Below are 15,660 nucleotides of genomic sequence, written 5' to 3'. Positions count from 1 at the left end.
CCATTGACTTAACACAACGGCCGCTCAGAACTGAACAGCTGCTATTACACTGAACGATCGTTTAGCTTATCTTTCATCGTTTATGCAGCCTAAACAATGAAAGATGAGCTGATAGCTCAGTGTAAACAGAAGCCGTTCAGTACTGAACGGCCGCTATGTTAAGTGAATGGAGAGGGGCGGGGGAGAGCGAGGAGAAAAATCTCCTGCAGCCGCCCCGCTGCGAGCCAACGATACTCTTGTGCAACAGCACAGGAGCGAGTGTATGCGGGGACAGGTGTTGGGCATCGTTTGCCCAACATTCGCTCCGTGTAAATGGGACTTTACATTTAGGGTCTTTACAATACTCCAGTTTGCAATTGATGTAGATTAGATAATTATTCCATGTAAAAAAGGACCTTAACAGGATTTTACTATTACGAAAAAAAGTTGGATCGTGCGAATTTGAATTGTTCAGTGTAAACGTGGAAACAACTGGACAAATGATAATTTGTTCGCTTATGATTAGTAGTTCATTTTATGCAGACATAAAAATTGTTCGCTCGTTACGTGTAAAAAACAGCGATCAGTCATTCACATTCACTGGTAAAGTGAATGCGAACGACTTAACGATCAGCAAATGGCAAACCATCTACATGAGCAAACAAGCGAATCTGTCATCAATTGATCCTGTGAACCATTTATTGTTCTGTGTTAAAGGAGCCTCAGGCTTGGCCTTCAATATAATGTTAGCCCAATATGTAGACATTTAACAGGTAAAGAGGACACCATTTTTATTTTTTGTTTATTAACTAAGAGCCATACGTACATACATATAACACAAACAGAAGTTCATGTCAATTATAGCCTTTAGCGCATCATCATCCTATAAGCAATTAATCGGGTATCTTGAAAAAAAACAGTGGGTGAGGCTAGTCATACCCATTTTCGTCTTCTGGTATAACTTCAGGTTCACCTCTGCAAGGCCTCTTTTACGCGGGTGACAGCGATATCGCTGCAATATACACGCAATTTTGTGGCGCCAGTAACGCTTTTTTCTTTGGGGGGGGGGGGTAGTAGCATCGCTGCTACCCGTGTTTTTGTCGCACAATTCTGTCAGGAGAAACTGATAGGGGTTTCTAATGCTAAAAATCACATTGCACGAAAATCGCAAGTTTATGCTGTGCGATGAACTAGGAGGCTTCATAGGAAAACATGGGCTACAAAAAAAAAAAGGCGCTGCTGTATAGAGCATGCCGCAATTTTGTATTCACACAATGTGACAGGCTACAGAACACTGCTAATGTGAAAAACCCACTGGAAAGCATGGGCTTCACATACATGCGGTTTGTAGCACTGTCACATCGCTACAAAATCCTGTGATTTTTGTAGCCTGCGTGAAAACAGGCCTAGGCTGCAGTCACATGAGACGTAAATCCCACGGAAATCTCGCATAATGACTGGCAGCAGGTCCGCACGGAAATACTGTAAGATTTCTGCCGCCTCAATTCTGCTGTAGCTATCTCTCTCTATAGAGAGGCCGCAGTGGAAACGGCGATACAATTGACATGCCGCGGCTTTGAATTCCGCGCGGGATGTCAGCCTCAGTGCGGCATCTCCGCAGCGTGTGTACACGTTTTATGCAAATATCATCCACTTTGCTGGAAAGTCTCTGATTTAAGATTGCCAGCGGATTTCTACACAGAAGTTCCGCCCGATGTGAACCTAGCCTTATAGGAGCCAGACAACAAATATCAAAAGCATCGCTCTGGCACATGCCAACTTGAACAGAGCTGGACAAACCCCATTGCCTATGTTGGAGTCCATTAAGCTTCTGCCATGCTGCCCGAGATCTTCTCCAGATGAAGTAGTGCCACCTGCTGCTCTATTACATTTGGGATTTTGTGCCAATTCTGCACCAGAGGCTCCAAAGTGAGCCTCCGGCATAATTTAAGAAAGCTTCTTGCATAAATTATATATAAATCTGTCAGTCCTAGGTGGCTACATACACCTTTCCCCCAAAAGTGGTAAGACCAGAGCAGAAGAGGAAAAGTCACAATTTTTCCTGTGCAAGCAGCGCTTGTGGCAAGTTTTGCAACTTTTCTACACCAGTTTTCTGGCAAAAAGCCTTCTCAAGTGTCTCCCATTGTCTATAGTAAACCTGGATTGAGGTACAACCCCACCTGCTCCCAAGTACTTCATGGCATCAGAAGAAGACTGTCTCAAATCCATCCTAGTTCATCACTAGACAGAAGAAAATCAGAAACAAAGCAGAAGTTATTGAGGAAGGATACTGCAAGCGTTATTTATCAAAACTGTCGGGGGGGGGGGGGAGGCGGGGAAGATGTCTTTGTTCCCCATAGCAGCCAGAATGCAGCCTTCATTTCTGAAACTGCTGTGAATGATGAAAACTTAGCTTTAATTGGTTGCTATAGAGAGAAACTTTCTAAATGACCCCCTATCTCTTCACATAGGCACGATTTTCATTTTTTACAGGAGCCGTGACAGGAACGCTTTAGTTGATTTTTTTCCTCCTTTGTCACCGTCTGGGCTCACACATGTGGACCAGATTCTGCATGCTGGAGGTCCGCAGCTGATTCCACCTTTGAGCCCGGCCGGTGACCCTGCATACCTGAACTTACTGTAATGCAGATGCCGTTGGTCATGCACAGTACAGTTTTGTCCCCCCCCCCCCCCCCCCCCCCCAAATATTGTATTTCCTAATTCATCACTTAGCGATGACGTGGATGCCTGCAGCCCATACACTATATTAATTGCATGTGAATCCATGTCAAAACCCACATCTTTGGTGCGGTTTTTGACGCGGAAATGCTGTGGATCCGCTGCATTTCTGCTACATGTAAACGCACCCTAAGGGTGACCAGCGGCGCTGTGCTCCCTAGAGGCCATTGGTTATTGGGTGAAAGGCTACGCTGACAACGTGTAGAATTGGGAGGTGAGCACTATCTGCAGAAATCACTTATTTTAAGTCAAAATCCACAGCAATGGCACAGATTATTTTCACTCAGTTTTGGATGCGGAAATGCTGTGAAGTTTTCCACTGGTAGTGCCACAGCATTTCTGCCTAGTGTGAACGCACAATAAGGGGGCCTTCATACTGGCAAGAAAATGGCGCGATTTTTCTCACAATGCGAGTGCGAGTGGAATCGTATGACTACGAAACCAATGATTTTCAGTGGTTTCATTCTCATTTGTGAGGTTTTAACTCCTGCAATGGCACATAAGAAAAAAAATTAATCGCAGCATGTCATTTCTTTTTGCGATATCGCCCATTGAAAACAATGGTAGAACATGTCGATCCCCTGCTAAAGCTGTGACAGCTGTGCTGGGAAATCCCTCCAGCCCTGCAGGAAATCCCTCTAGCCCCGAGGAAGGGGTGAAGGGATTCCCCACAGGGATGAATGGATTCCCCTCAGTGATGCGAGGCAGTTTTCATATGAAAATGGCGTGCATCAAGGGGTTTCACATAGATTGTGAGGGCAATATCGGGCTGTGAATCATGGCACAATATCGCCCTCACCAGTGTGAAGCCAGCCTAAAGAGGTTATCCAGAGATAAAGGATAAGGCCATTCACAGGAGAGATGATAAAAGTCTGATCAGTGAGGTCTCACTTCTAATTCCCCAACGATCCTGCAAATGAAGGTTCTGCGTCCCCCTCTTATCATCACTGTGGGCTCAACTGCATCCTCTTGCAGTAACATCAGACTGATTGGAGCTGACCGAAATAGCCAAGTACAAGCGCTCTGCTATCTGCCAGCCCTACTGAAACAGCACCACACATGATTGATTAGCCCTCTATTCAATCTAACCCCACTACAGGGGATGCAGTGAAGGTGGGGTGTCAAAAATTAGGACCCCTGTTCTCAAGTCTAAGTGGCAAGACCCCCACTAATCAGACATTTATCACCTATCCTATGGTGGGTGATAGATTGAGAACTCCCCTTTAACAAGCAAGTGACATCTCAATGTGATAATGCAGATCTGGTAGTACTACTAGTACCAGGCTCACAATCTGGTGCAAACATCTGCCATTGTATTATGCAAAGCAATCTAGAGGTCAAAAATCAGTTGGTGCAACCCAAAGAGATCCCAATGATAGTGCCAAAAAACACCCCATAGGAATCCATAAAATCCAATTGGGGAAATAGTTCTAGATCACTTGTGGATGAAACAGACTGAGCAAGTTACCATTCTACAGCAGCGATGTCATCCAACGACCCTCTGCAAACAGGAATCAATACATCTTTACTGCCTGCGAGAAAGAAAAAGTTTTGTAACAGAGTGATCCACAAAATCGGACTGTTCTACAGCCAAGATAGTTTATCCCTTTACAAGTACATCATTGCTGATCGCGTTGGAAAAACAGCTTGATCAGGAACAGGAGGTTAAAAAAGGCAGGAGACACAGGCCATGTAGTCTTATAGAACTGTGCATCTACTTACACGCATGTGGAATCAAATAATGTTTTTTATAGAAAGGATGTATGATGCAAGGGATTTATTTCAGATTATAAAACCAAGCCAGCAGACTGGGTAGTTTACATGGCGTCTCGTCCTAGACACAAGCAGCAAAGCAGTTTGGTCCGCCTGGGTTGTATCTGGCCAGACGCAAAGGAAAGCTCGAGAAGCTGATAGAGAAGCGCGACTATGATGGGCAACCACAGTCCTGACTGGTCAGACTCAGAACTCTTATCCCAGCAATCCATGACAGATTTGTTGTTGTATGATATGTAATGCCATCTGCATACAATTCTAGACACATGTGGTGGTCACTGTAGGGATCTTATGCAGCCATATCCAGCATCCTTTTACTGGGAAGCAGTGATAAGATCCCAGTTTCTTTTTGCATCCTCGTCACCTCCTTGCAAGTTCATTCTCACAAGATGGTAATTAAGATGCAAGAGATTATTCTGCAAAGCCTACACAATCATGGTGTGGTCACTCACCCATTGGCTTTGGGGCGACCAATAATAAACAGCTTGCATAGTTTCCTCTTCAAGCGGTCTTTGCAGTAGAACAGCCTTCTCCCTTTAGGTCCCAGCCATGGAAGTGATAGAACTGGAGAATAAGAAAGTAGATTCGTTGTAATTCACCAGGTAGAACAGGCAAGACGTTAGCGTGTTACATCTCATTACACTCCCAAGGCCCACTGCATAAGATACTCAACAAAAAAAATAAATAAATAATCCATCAATTTGCTGGCACTTATTGCCCCCCCCCCCAATCCATAAACATGAAGCACTGGTGGTCCCCCTTGTGTCTAAAGCAGGGATTTTGGCCATTTATTAGGGCAACCGTCCCCCCCCCCCCCCCCCTTCAGTGTACATATCCACAAGACGGGTGATAGTGTTCTAGAGTTGGGCTTTCCCGCGATCAGTAGACTGGAGGTCTTGAGTCTACAATGACAAGTTTGCAGTAGTTAAGCGCACACATATCATGCCATAGAAACAGCCATGAACATTATGAACCTATCTGGTTGATAGCAGACATGTTAAGTGGGAAGGAAATTGACATTTAGTGCAAATTTTAAATGCCACAAAAATGTTGCTTTAGTTCTAAAAGCCACTTAAACTACCCACAGAGTACATTCATTAGCCCCAACCACCAAAAATTCAGCAGAGAACTGCATAATCTTGAATAGCGCCCCCCTTTCAGTGCAGAAGATAGAGCAGAGGAGCAATTAGTGGCTGCAGTTTACATAATCATACATTTAATGCTCGTTAAATAGATTTATATCTACAGTATGTATTTTGCAACATCTGAGATCCGTGTAACCTGTGAATGAATATATAGTATTTCCTGAGCGAGGAGCTATAATAAGCACACGCCATAATGTTTACAGATTAGCGAGATCTGTGCACTATATTTAGCGCTGCAGGTAGACGTGTTATCTGATGACACCAGGGAGGGACACGCTTCTACTGGCTGCAGGATATCCTGATCAGCGAGGGAAAGACATCGCAGGCACAACCTAAAAACGACAGCCCTACCGCTGTGTTGTATGTATGAGAGGCGTCCACAGATGTAGCTGCAATAGTCTAAGCAGTCATGGGGTTATTAGCCACCAATGGTGCCCAGAGGCGTGCTAATATCAGCAAAACCTGCTGACGGTCGCAGGAAGAGCAAACCTTTTAATGTCTATGAAGGCAGTTCACTCTTTTTCAACAGTTTATGCCCGGAGAAAGGAAGATCAGGCATGTCGAATATCAATATGCCCAATACTTTGGCAGCAGCTTATCTTCTGTGTGAAGAGGGGTCTGGCAGCAGCTTATTCTCCTCTCCCCATTGAAGACACATGTACCTGGCCATGCATGTGTACAGGAGGGTCAGGAGTGAGCCGTACATGAAAAACATGCAGAACAAAAGGAAATTGCACATGAGTCCCATGAAAATTTGGACTTTTAATGGATTACAATCGCCTTTGTGAATAGCACCTAAGGTATATGGCCAGCTTTACACGGATCTTAGCTGTAATAGTGTTGTGTTCACTGCATTTATATATACATCGATATGGAGGAGACTACTGATATCTGGAGAATCCACAGAAGTGCATGTAGGTTAGGATGGCTGTCCTTGAACCCGGTCACTCCGTAGTATGCAGAACACAACATACTGCCATGATAGCACATGGGCACAGACCAATGGAGGGATCTCGAATCAGAGGGGGTGGTAACTATAGAGGTTTATATAAGCTGTGTCTATATGAATACTGTAAACAGATGCTGGAGAGAAGGGGACAAGCAGTGGGATTCTGGGTCATGTGGTACAAGGACAGGACGCTATCGAGAGCCGGGATCTCAGGAATGCAGTGTGGGCTCTGTGAAGGGCACAGTAGGCAGCGGGTACAAATGTGAAAGTGTGCAGAACAGAATTGTGCATAGCTAAGCAAGAAGCAATGTTTCGCCTCACAGCCACAGTCTACCAGCATTACAGATTATATATATTTATTTACACAATGATCTACCGCTGCTGCATAAGCTGCCTGTACACCAATCATCGTCAGCTGAGTAGTCCTTGGTCCAGCAGCAGCTCCCTTTCAGCTCCTCTATACACATGAATGTTCAGCTGGCAACTTTAGGGAGGTAAGCTGCAGCCATCAAGGACTCCCATCGGGGAACTAAAGGATCAGGTACTAAAATTCAACATACCCGATCCTTCACCTGGCATCAGTAGGGGGGGGGGGGGTGGGGGGGAGGTTGAACATCCCCCTCCCGAATAAATAATCAAGCCATTCAGGCCTGGATGACTCAACACTAGTATGTATGGGGGCTTTAAAAAGTCACCAGGGAAGGCAAAATTTTTTTTAGACCCTCAGCACTCTATAATGACAAGTCATACTTCCCTTACCCGATCCCCAGCATCTCCCAATCAGATAGTGCCTGGTCTCACTCACACAGCCGTATACATAAAACCCTGAGTGGATCATGCAGCATTTTACCGGCCCATGAAGCCGGCTATCGCTGTGTATGGTAGCAAGTGCACTGCGCATGACAGCGTATCTCATGCATGCCGTCATGCTCTGTCTCAGAGGCGTTGCTTATGCAAGGTCGCTCATACGCAATGTTTTGTGTTCCCATAGAAATAGAGGACGCTGCAATCTTTTTACGCATGTATATACACACACAATGTTTATACGCTATGTGAATGGATCCATGAAAATGAAAGTACTTTCATTGACTCCATTCATCGCGTATCACGCAGCCATGCACTGCGTGCGTAATCCACGGTGAAAACAGGATTGTGTGAAAGAGCCCTAAAAGTAGAGAACAAGAGGATTTACAGTGCTGCTAGAAGTGTCAGATTTGGGCCGGGCTCACATGGCCGTAAGCGTAAAACGCTGCATGGGTCAAGCAGCATCTTACTGCTGTGGCCTGGATACTGATGCATATGGTAGCGAAATTGTGTTGCACATTTTACCTGTTTTTTTTTTTAAATATTTCAAATGCCTTCTCTTCGCAACATGTATACACGGTTACATTGCGCATGCATGCGCCCATAAAGAACAAGGGGCTCCTACGTGCGCATATTTACGGCAAATTAAAACATGCTGCCTTCTTTTTTGCGCTTGCATATTACACAATTCCAACACACTAATGTGAGCAGAACTGCATAAGGCAATGTAATCGATTGCCTGCGAAGTACAGTGCCCACGTAATACAAGGTAATCATGAGCCCGGCCTGACACTTCAGTGACCCAATGAAAGTGTAAAACCAACACAACATGTTGTCCCAATATACCTGATGTACCAAACGGAGTCCAGTCTTCCACCGCAGCAAATCCTCTTCTTTACTCGCAGCACGGAGGCCTGGGTTGCCAGCCTAACAGACGAAGCTGCTGCATGTTGGTCTGGTTTATGCCTTTTTGTTTAAGGATCCCTCTGCAACATGCAGCACTTTCTTTTGCTTGTCATACAGTGATGACCCCCGCTAGACTTCTTCCGGCTCCAGCCATGATGTCCTGTCACAGGGATGTGATGGCTGCAGCCAGTTACTAGTTGCATGCAACTCAGGATCAGCCATAAGTTGGCTGCAGCCATCACATCTTCACAGGACCTCATCACTGGATCCAGAGGAGTGCAGCCGGAAAACTGCTGGAATGAGAGCTGCAGGAGAAATCAGATGAGGTATGACTTCCATCACTATACAGCACTGAAGAGATTTACTTTTTTTTCTCCTCAACCAACCCATTAACCGCTAACTAAAGTTTTCACAAACTTCTGACATGTCATGGTATGTGAGAAGTTTTGATTAGTGCAGGGTTGGGTGCTGGGACCCTAGCCGATGACAGGAGAAACACTTATTTGAGCACTCTGGCCATCCAGCAGTTTGTCACAGCTTGGAGTGTTGTACAGGCTCCTTAGAAAGTTTGTACACCACTCTCAGTGATGGATGACCAAGCATGGCGCCCAGCTTTGTACTGATCGGTGGAGGAAGGGGAGGGGGGAGTCTCAGTAAGTGTCAACAATTTGTAGAAAGTTTAATGTGATTGTTCTCAGTAAGAGAAACCACGTAATCTTGTAGATATGATACCTTTTAATGGCTAACAAAAATACATGATGTAATAGCGAGCTTTCGTACCAACGCAGGGGTACTTCAGGCTTATGGATTGGATCTGAAGAGGCATGGATATTTATACACACTTATAACAAGGCACAGATATGGATGTGATTGGACCTACTGAACAAACTGTCAACCGTAGGTCCCCTCCCCAATGGCACCATCCTGGCCACTATGGATGTGGAATCCTTATATTCCAACATCCCACACGAGGATGGACTGACTGACTGCCAGGCGCACCTTGAGGCCAATGGGGTCGCCTCTGATGCAGTGCTACAACTCACAAGATTCATTCTCACACACAATTATTTCTCCTTTGGCAAAGAGAAATTCCTGCAACACACAGGGACTGCCATGGGCAGTAAAATGGCACCGCAATATGCCAACCTTTTTATGGCAAAACTGGAGAGTGACTTTCTGGCCTCTTGCCCCAGCAAACCATTGGCCTACTTCCGCTACATTGATGACATCATGATCATCTGGACCAACACCGAACAAGAATTAATAAAATTCCATGAAAGATTCAATGCATTCCACCCCACCATAAAACTGACATTAAGCTACTCGCATACAGAAATCAACTTTTTGGACACCACCATAAAAATTTCAAACAACTCAATACAGACATCCCTATACCGAAAACCAATTGATCGGCCCACATACCTCAGATGGGACAGTTTCCATCCTAAACACATCAAAAAGTCCATTGTCTACAGCCAGGCCATCAGATACAACCGGATCTGCTCCAACCCAACGGACAGAGAGGAACATTTGTACCATCTTAAAAGAACATTTATAAATCAGGGCTACCATCCCACCTCAATTGATGACCAAATCACCAGAGCCACCAGGATACCCAGAAATCAACTACTCCAATACAAGGAGAAGGAAAGAAACAATCGTGTGCCTCTAGTAGTGACCTACAATCCGCAACTAGAGATACTAAGGAAAACCGCAAGAAAACTCCACCATACCCTGCACAAGGATGACCGTCTGAAAACCATATTCCCGGACCCTCCGCTTCTGTGTTACAGGCAACCTCCTAACTTGAGGAACTTTATAATCAGGAGTGCATTACCCTCTGACACACAAAAAGGAACTTATCCCTGTAATGTAAGGAGCTGTAAGACCTGCTCACATACTGACTGCGGACAGGATACGTATCCCCAACACACAGCAGGACTATAAGATCCGGGGACAGTCACATGTTCCTCGTCCAATGTTGTGTACCTGATCATGTGCAGTAAATGTCCTGTTGGGGGTCTTTATGTTGGGGAAACAGGACAGAAACTGAAAGCCAGGATGAGATCTCATCGCCACACGATTGAACACAGAAAAAGAGAATTACCTGTGGCCGAGCACTTCTCTAACCACGGACATGACATAGGAGATATGAGAGTTTTGATATTGAAGGGTGGTTTCAAGTCACAAAACCACAGAAGAATTTGGGAGTATAAATTGATAACAACCTTTGACACGCTGAATACTGGGTTAAACTATTCCCCAGGATTTATGCGTGAATGGGAAGTGTGAGACTTGATTGCACAGATAAGACCCCCATCAACAGTAATTCAGGGACCATAAACTTTCACTCCCTTATCAGTGTTTAGCTAAAAATGTTTGTGTATCTCTTATAACAATTCGAGCCTGATGACCTCCCCCCCTCCAACAGTAATTTAGGGACCATAAAACTTTCACTCCGCTATCAGTGCCTAGACAAAAAAAGTTTGTTTGCTGTTGCAGAATTCCTTTTAAGTGCGAACCAATCACATCCATATCTGTGCCTTGTCATAAGTATGTATGTTATAAGTGTGTATAAATATCCATGCCTCTTCAGATCCAATCCATTTAAGCCGGAAGAAGTACCCTGCGTTGGTACGAAAGCTCGCTATTATTACATCATGTATTTTTGTTAGCCATTAAAAGGTATCATATCTACAAGATTACGTCGTTTCTCTTGCTGGGAACAATCACATTTTGCTCTACTGGCTAACACGGTACCAGATCTTTGTTTTCATTGTAGAAAGTTTAGTTACCCTGTACATGGATTCCGTCACCTGGTTCATGCTGTCCTAACCACAGGCAGCAAAACACCAGGACAGATATGCTCATTGTGCTGGCCATAGAGACAGGTGCCAGATTATGGAGCCACTTTCCCTAAAAGGCACTGCTTCTAGGGAGAATAACTCTGTACATCAGTCACATGATGGAGCACAAGGTTTTTTTGTTAGATTTGTATGGAATCTCACAGAAAGTCTCTGTACATCCCCCCTGTACAGAAGTGGACAGGACCCATGCACTCGAAAAGGAGCACGGCTATGTACAAAACGGAGCCACAGTACAGGCAAGTGCAAGCGGCCTGCAGCTGTCCCCATTGTGTGATAAGGAATGAGGTCAGATGATGTTACTAGGAAGACTATTAGAAGATGAAACCCAACTATAAAAAGGGGATTCGTCAAGATGACTCAAAACTGTATACACCATACATAAGGATTTAGTTGTATACAAGCTATATGACACAGCAGATCTCTGTCCCCTCAAACTGAGCATGTAGGGTAAGTGCTGCCTCCCAGTGGCCATAATGTAGCATTTCACTATAGCATAAGGGTCCATTTACAATGGAAGTATAGGTGCAGCAGAGAGACACATCTGCTCTATGGCACACCATTATTGCCCATATGAATGTGCCATTTGGTCCTTTTCCCTCTGCCAATGTAGATTAACATGCTGGATAGGACACCTCTCTCCACTGGTCCGTCAGTTTTGTGTTCCACTAAGCAGAAGAGCATAAGCACCAAGTCGAAACACTGGTAACAGATAGTAAAGTGCCGTTTGTTTTCAGACTACACATAAAACCCCCATGCATGAATGTATTGGATTAGACAAATATGCCTGCCTTCGTCCAGATACAGCGCCACTTGTCTATGGGCTGTGCAAAGTATTGCAGGTGAATGGAGTTGGACGAGAATGGTGCAGTTTCTTGAAGAAAGCAGCGAATTTGTGTTTTTAATCTCTCAGAGACCATGTAAGGTACTCACCCCATGATGATCAGCGGTCTCTCCTGTCACGAGCCCCTTGATGGCAGTGCTAGATGATGCATTGCAGAGTGCCAGGCACTAGATCCTGCCCTTGAAGAAGACAAAAAAAAATAAAGCCTGAGCCCCTGTTGGAACCCAACTCTCTCCAGGCTTTCCTCAACTATAAACTCTTGAATAGTCCGCTGCACCACATATCCAGCTCTGCTATATCATTATTAAAGCCTGGATTGCCTAGCTACGCTTCTGTACCACACCCTCAGCTCTGCTGCATCACCAGTCTGACTCCATTACCTCATTCCTGGTACACGTTGTTGGACTTCTTTAGCATCTACAACATTTCCAGTTTATCAGGTTCCTGTACACCTGACAGTATCCAGCAAGCAGCTAGAGACACTGAAATCCTGGATCAGCCGAGTACCACAAGGGGGCGCTATAGGAGAAGTTATGACACCTGGTTGGTGTTTCTCAGCGTATTGCAGAAACCAGATCTGCAGAGCTGGAACAATCTGAGCCCAAACCTAAATGTAAAAGGCTACAAACCCCACTGGAGACCATGTTATTATTGAGGTAGTGATCTGGGGTTTGGGGTCACAAGGTCTGACATGTGCAAAAGCATCCAAGAAATTGTACATGAAGCAAAACCTCACCTCTGACACAATCTAGGTAAGTGATGGCACCCACCTCCAGGAGGGGAAGGTCTCATCCAGCTTCATACAGACTCCACGAATAAAGCCGCCCAACGATCGGGTCCATGGAAGTCACTGCATGATATAGCGAAGAGCTCCATCCCTGCAACCAATGTTTAGGTTACATCTCAAGAGATACAAAGTAACAATAAAGGAAGTTTTGTTTACAAATAGGTATTATTCATCCAAGCCCCCCCCCATTTATCACAAACACTGATAACCTAGATGTGGAGTGCAGGATGCAGCGCGGCCATTTCATCATAATGGAGGTGAAAGTCCTGATGTTACCGGATAGGAATATTGTATATGAAGGAATCAGCGACCGGGGGTTGATTTACCGATTTAATAGCCCTGAATCATACTGACCAATAGGATAAAGTTGTCATTTTTGCTGCAATGTGTGTGATGTGAAAATAAGACCCCTACCACCGCCACAAAGATGGCGGAATTTTTTTTTTTGCCATATCTCACTCAACTTAAAGGGGTTGTCCCGCGCCGAAACGTTTTTTTTTTTTGCATAGGCCCCCCGTTCAGCGCAGGACAAACCCAAGGGATATGTTATAATAAAAGAAAAAAAAATTTTTTTACTTACCCGAATCCCCTCTCTGCAACTTCTTCTCTCTTTTTCTCCAAGATGGCCGCCGGGATCTTCACCCACGATGCACCGCGGGGCTTCTCCCATGGTGCACCGTGGGCTCTGTGCGGTCCATTGCCGATTCCAGCCTCCTGATTGGCTGGAATCGGCACACGTGATGGGGCGGAGCTACGCGATGATGCGTAGAAGGGGCGGAGCCAGAACGCCGCTCGTGCCCGGACCGTCCAGAAGGGAGAAGACCCTTCTGCGCAAGCGCGTCTAATCGGGCAATTAGACGCTGAAATTAGACGGCACCATGGAGACGGGGACGCCAGCGCAGGGAAGGTGAGTATATAACTTCTGTATGGCTCATATTTAATGCACGATGTACATTACAAAGTGCATGTATATGGCCATACAGAAGTGTATACCCCCACTTGCTGCCGCGGTACAACCCCTTTAAGTTTTAAAAGCTTTTCAGTACATTACATTGAACCATTGAAAAATACCACTTATCTCACAAACAACATTTACAGTTTGTCAGTGTAACATTTAGCCGGGGCTCACACAGGCAGTTTGAAGTTGCAGATTCCGCAACCGGCATCTGTGTGGACGAAACACGGTCATTGAAAGGCATAAACTTTAGCAGTTTCATCTACCTGAACAACGTTCTACTACTTTCTGGTGTTTCCCGGTCTACAGTGTTTTTCCCACGCAGACGATACGCCAAGCATTAATCCGTGCGAAAATACCCTAGCATCCGCGATCTTCCCCGACCATTCGCAATTACTTTATTGATGTATCGCAGGTCTTCTGCTGCGAAAATCCACAAGCAGAATCCGACCCATTCCATATGAGCCCGGCCTTAGACAAAACTCATGCACATTTAAAGGGGTTTTCGAGGGAGAATACTATTGATGACCAATCCGCAGGTTAGGTTATCAATAGTTGATTGGCTGGCGTCCGTCTCTTGGGACTCTGACCGGTCAGCTGAGCAGTGCATGCTGTCAGCGCCGCAAATACACAGAGGTTGGAGCAGAGAGGGAGCACAGGATCTTCTGAAATCAGCTGCAGAAGCCTCTGAAGGTGTCCACATCGGTGGTCCGGGATGGAAGTGTAATAAAGGCTTCACTCCCATTGAAGGGAAGAGTAGTGATGCCTTCCATTGCACTTCTGGCTCAGACCCCAATAATGTCCAGCTTGGCTATACTGGCAGCAGCCTGGGATCTACTGATCAGCAGGGATCTAGTGCAGCAGATCCCTACTGATCAACTATTGATGATCTCTCCTCAGGACAGGTCATGAATAGTAAATGCCCAGAAACCCTCCTTACATCAGTGCCTTTACTAACCATTCTGCCCTGCCAGCCTCCATTGCCCACCCTTATAACCCCCATACAGACCTCCCCGGGAACCATCGCCGCTCCTCATCCTCCCCGTCTATCCAGCGCACAGCGGCACGAGCCTTTATAACTGTGACTGACAACCTCTCTAGCCAATGAGAAGGCAGGAAAAGACGTGACGTCAGCAGAATCCGTGCTGCTACACCTGTCACTGCCCCTCAAGCCTAGAACGCCCGAGGGTAGAGGTCTGAAGATGCTGGGAGGTGTGACGTCAGAAGGTCAGGTGACAGTCACGTGTCTCTCTAGCAGAGCCGGCTGCATATTAACTTTTTCCACCAGACTTCTGCACTATTCAGCAATTCCAGCAACCTGATTGGTTGTTTGGGTTGGCTGATTCACCGCCCCTTCACTGCCCCCTTTCGATTGCGCGTGTATGTGGTGTGCTAGGGCGTGCTCATATTTAGGCAATACGTCAATCCTCGTGCGCATCTCAAAAGGGGGCAGTGAAGGGGAGGTGAATCAGCCAACCCAAACAACCAATCAGGTTGCTGGAATTGCTGAATAGGGCAGACGTCTGGTGGAAAAAGTTAATATGACAGCCGCTGTATAAAGAAAGTCTGGAGGCACGAGGGGGTAGGGAGAAGGAACACTTACCGCGCATGCGCTGCATTCCTGTCAGGGCTTTCCTCCAATGCGCATGTGCGTATGATCTATAATTGTCGCTGGATGCTTCTAGAACGGACGGTCACAGCTATAAATAGATAATGAAGTGAAGAAAGGCAGACAGCCTTATAGTGACTGAGCGCCCACTAATAAGACATTACACGCAGGTTTTAGTTGTCCTTTACATGTTTTTAATTACTTTTGTTACAAAGTATACTTTAATGTTCAGCGCTCCACCATGTTCTCCTATATTCTCTCCCACTCATTTCTAGACACTTCCCAAAATCACGGAAGGTGCAAAAA

General features: G+C 45.6%; 1 long non-coding RNA gene across 3 annotated transcripts; it reads right to left on the bottom strand.

Moving 5' to 3' along the window:
- Positions 1–764: 764 nt before the first annotated feature.
- On the bottom strand, positions 765–14,937 carry LOC136580567 (uncharacterized). 3 transcript variants are annotated; one of them, XR_010786967.1, is made up of 6 exons: positions 14,755–14,937; positions 12,740–12,881; positions 12,093–12,182; positions 4,944–5,055; positions 4,187–4,250; positions 765–2,220 (listed from the first exon to the last, which is right to left on the bottom strand). It is a non-coding gene; the product is annotated as an uncharacterized lncRNA (long non-coding RNA). The 3 variants fall into 3 exon arrangements; XR_010786968.1 differs by having other exon boundaries at positions 12,093–12,177; positions 12,774–12,881; positions 14,755–14,936; XR_010786966.1 differs by having other exon boundaries at positions 12,774–12,881; positions 14,755–14,934.
- Between the last annotated feature and the right edge of the window lie 723 nt (positions 14,938–15,660).

The sequence above is a fragment of the Eleutherodactylus coqui genome, chromosome 10 (genome assembly GCF_035609145.1).
Source record: "Eleutherodactylus coqui strain aEleCoq1 chromosome 10, aEleCoq1.hap1, whole genome shotgun sequence".
Taxonomy (NCBI): Eukaryota; Metazoa; Chordata; class Amphibia; order Anura; family Eleutherodactylidae; genus Eleutherodactylus; species Eleutherodactylus coqui.
Note: the sequence above shows the minus strand (reverse complement) of the source record. Positions and strands in the feature narration are given on the sequence as shown.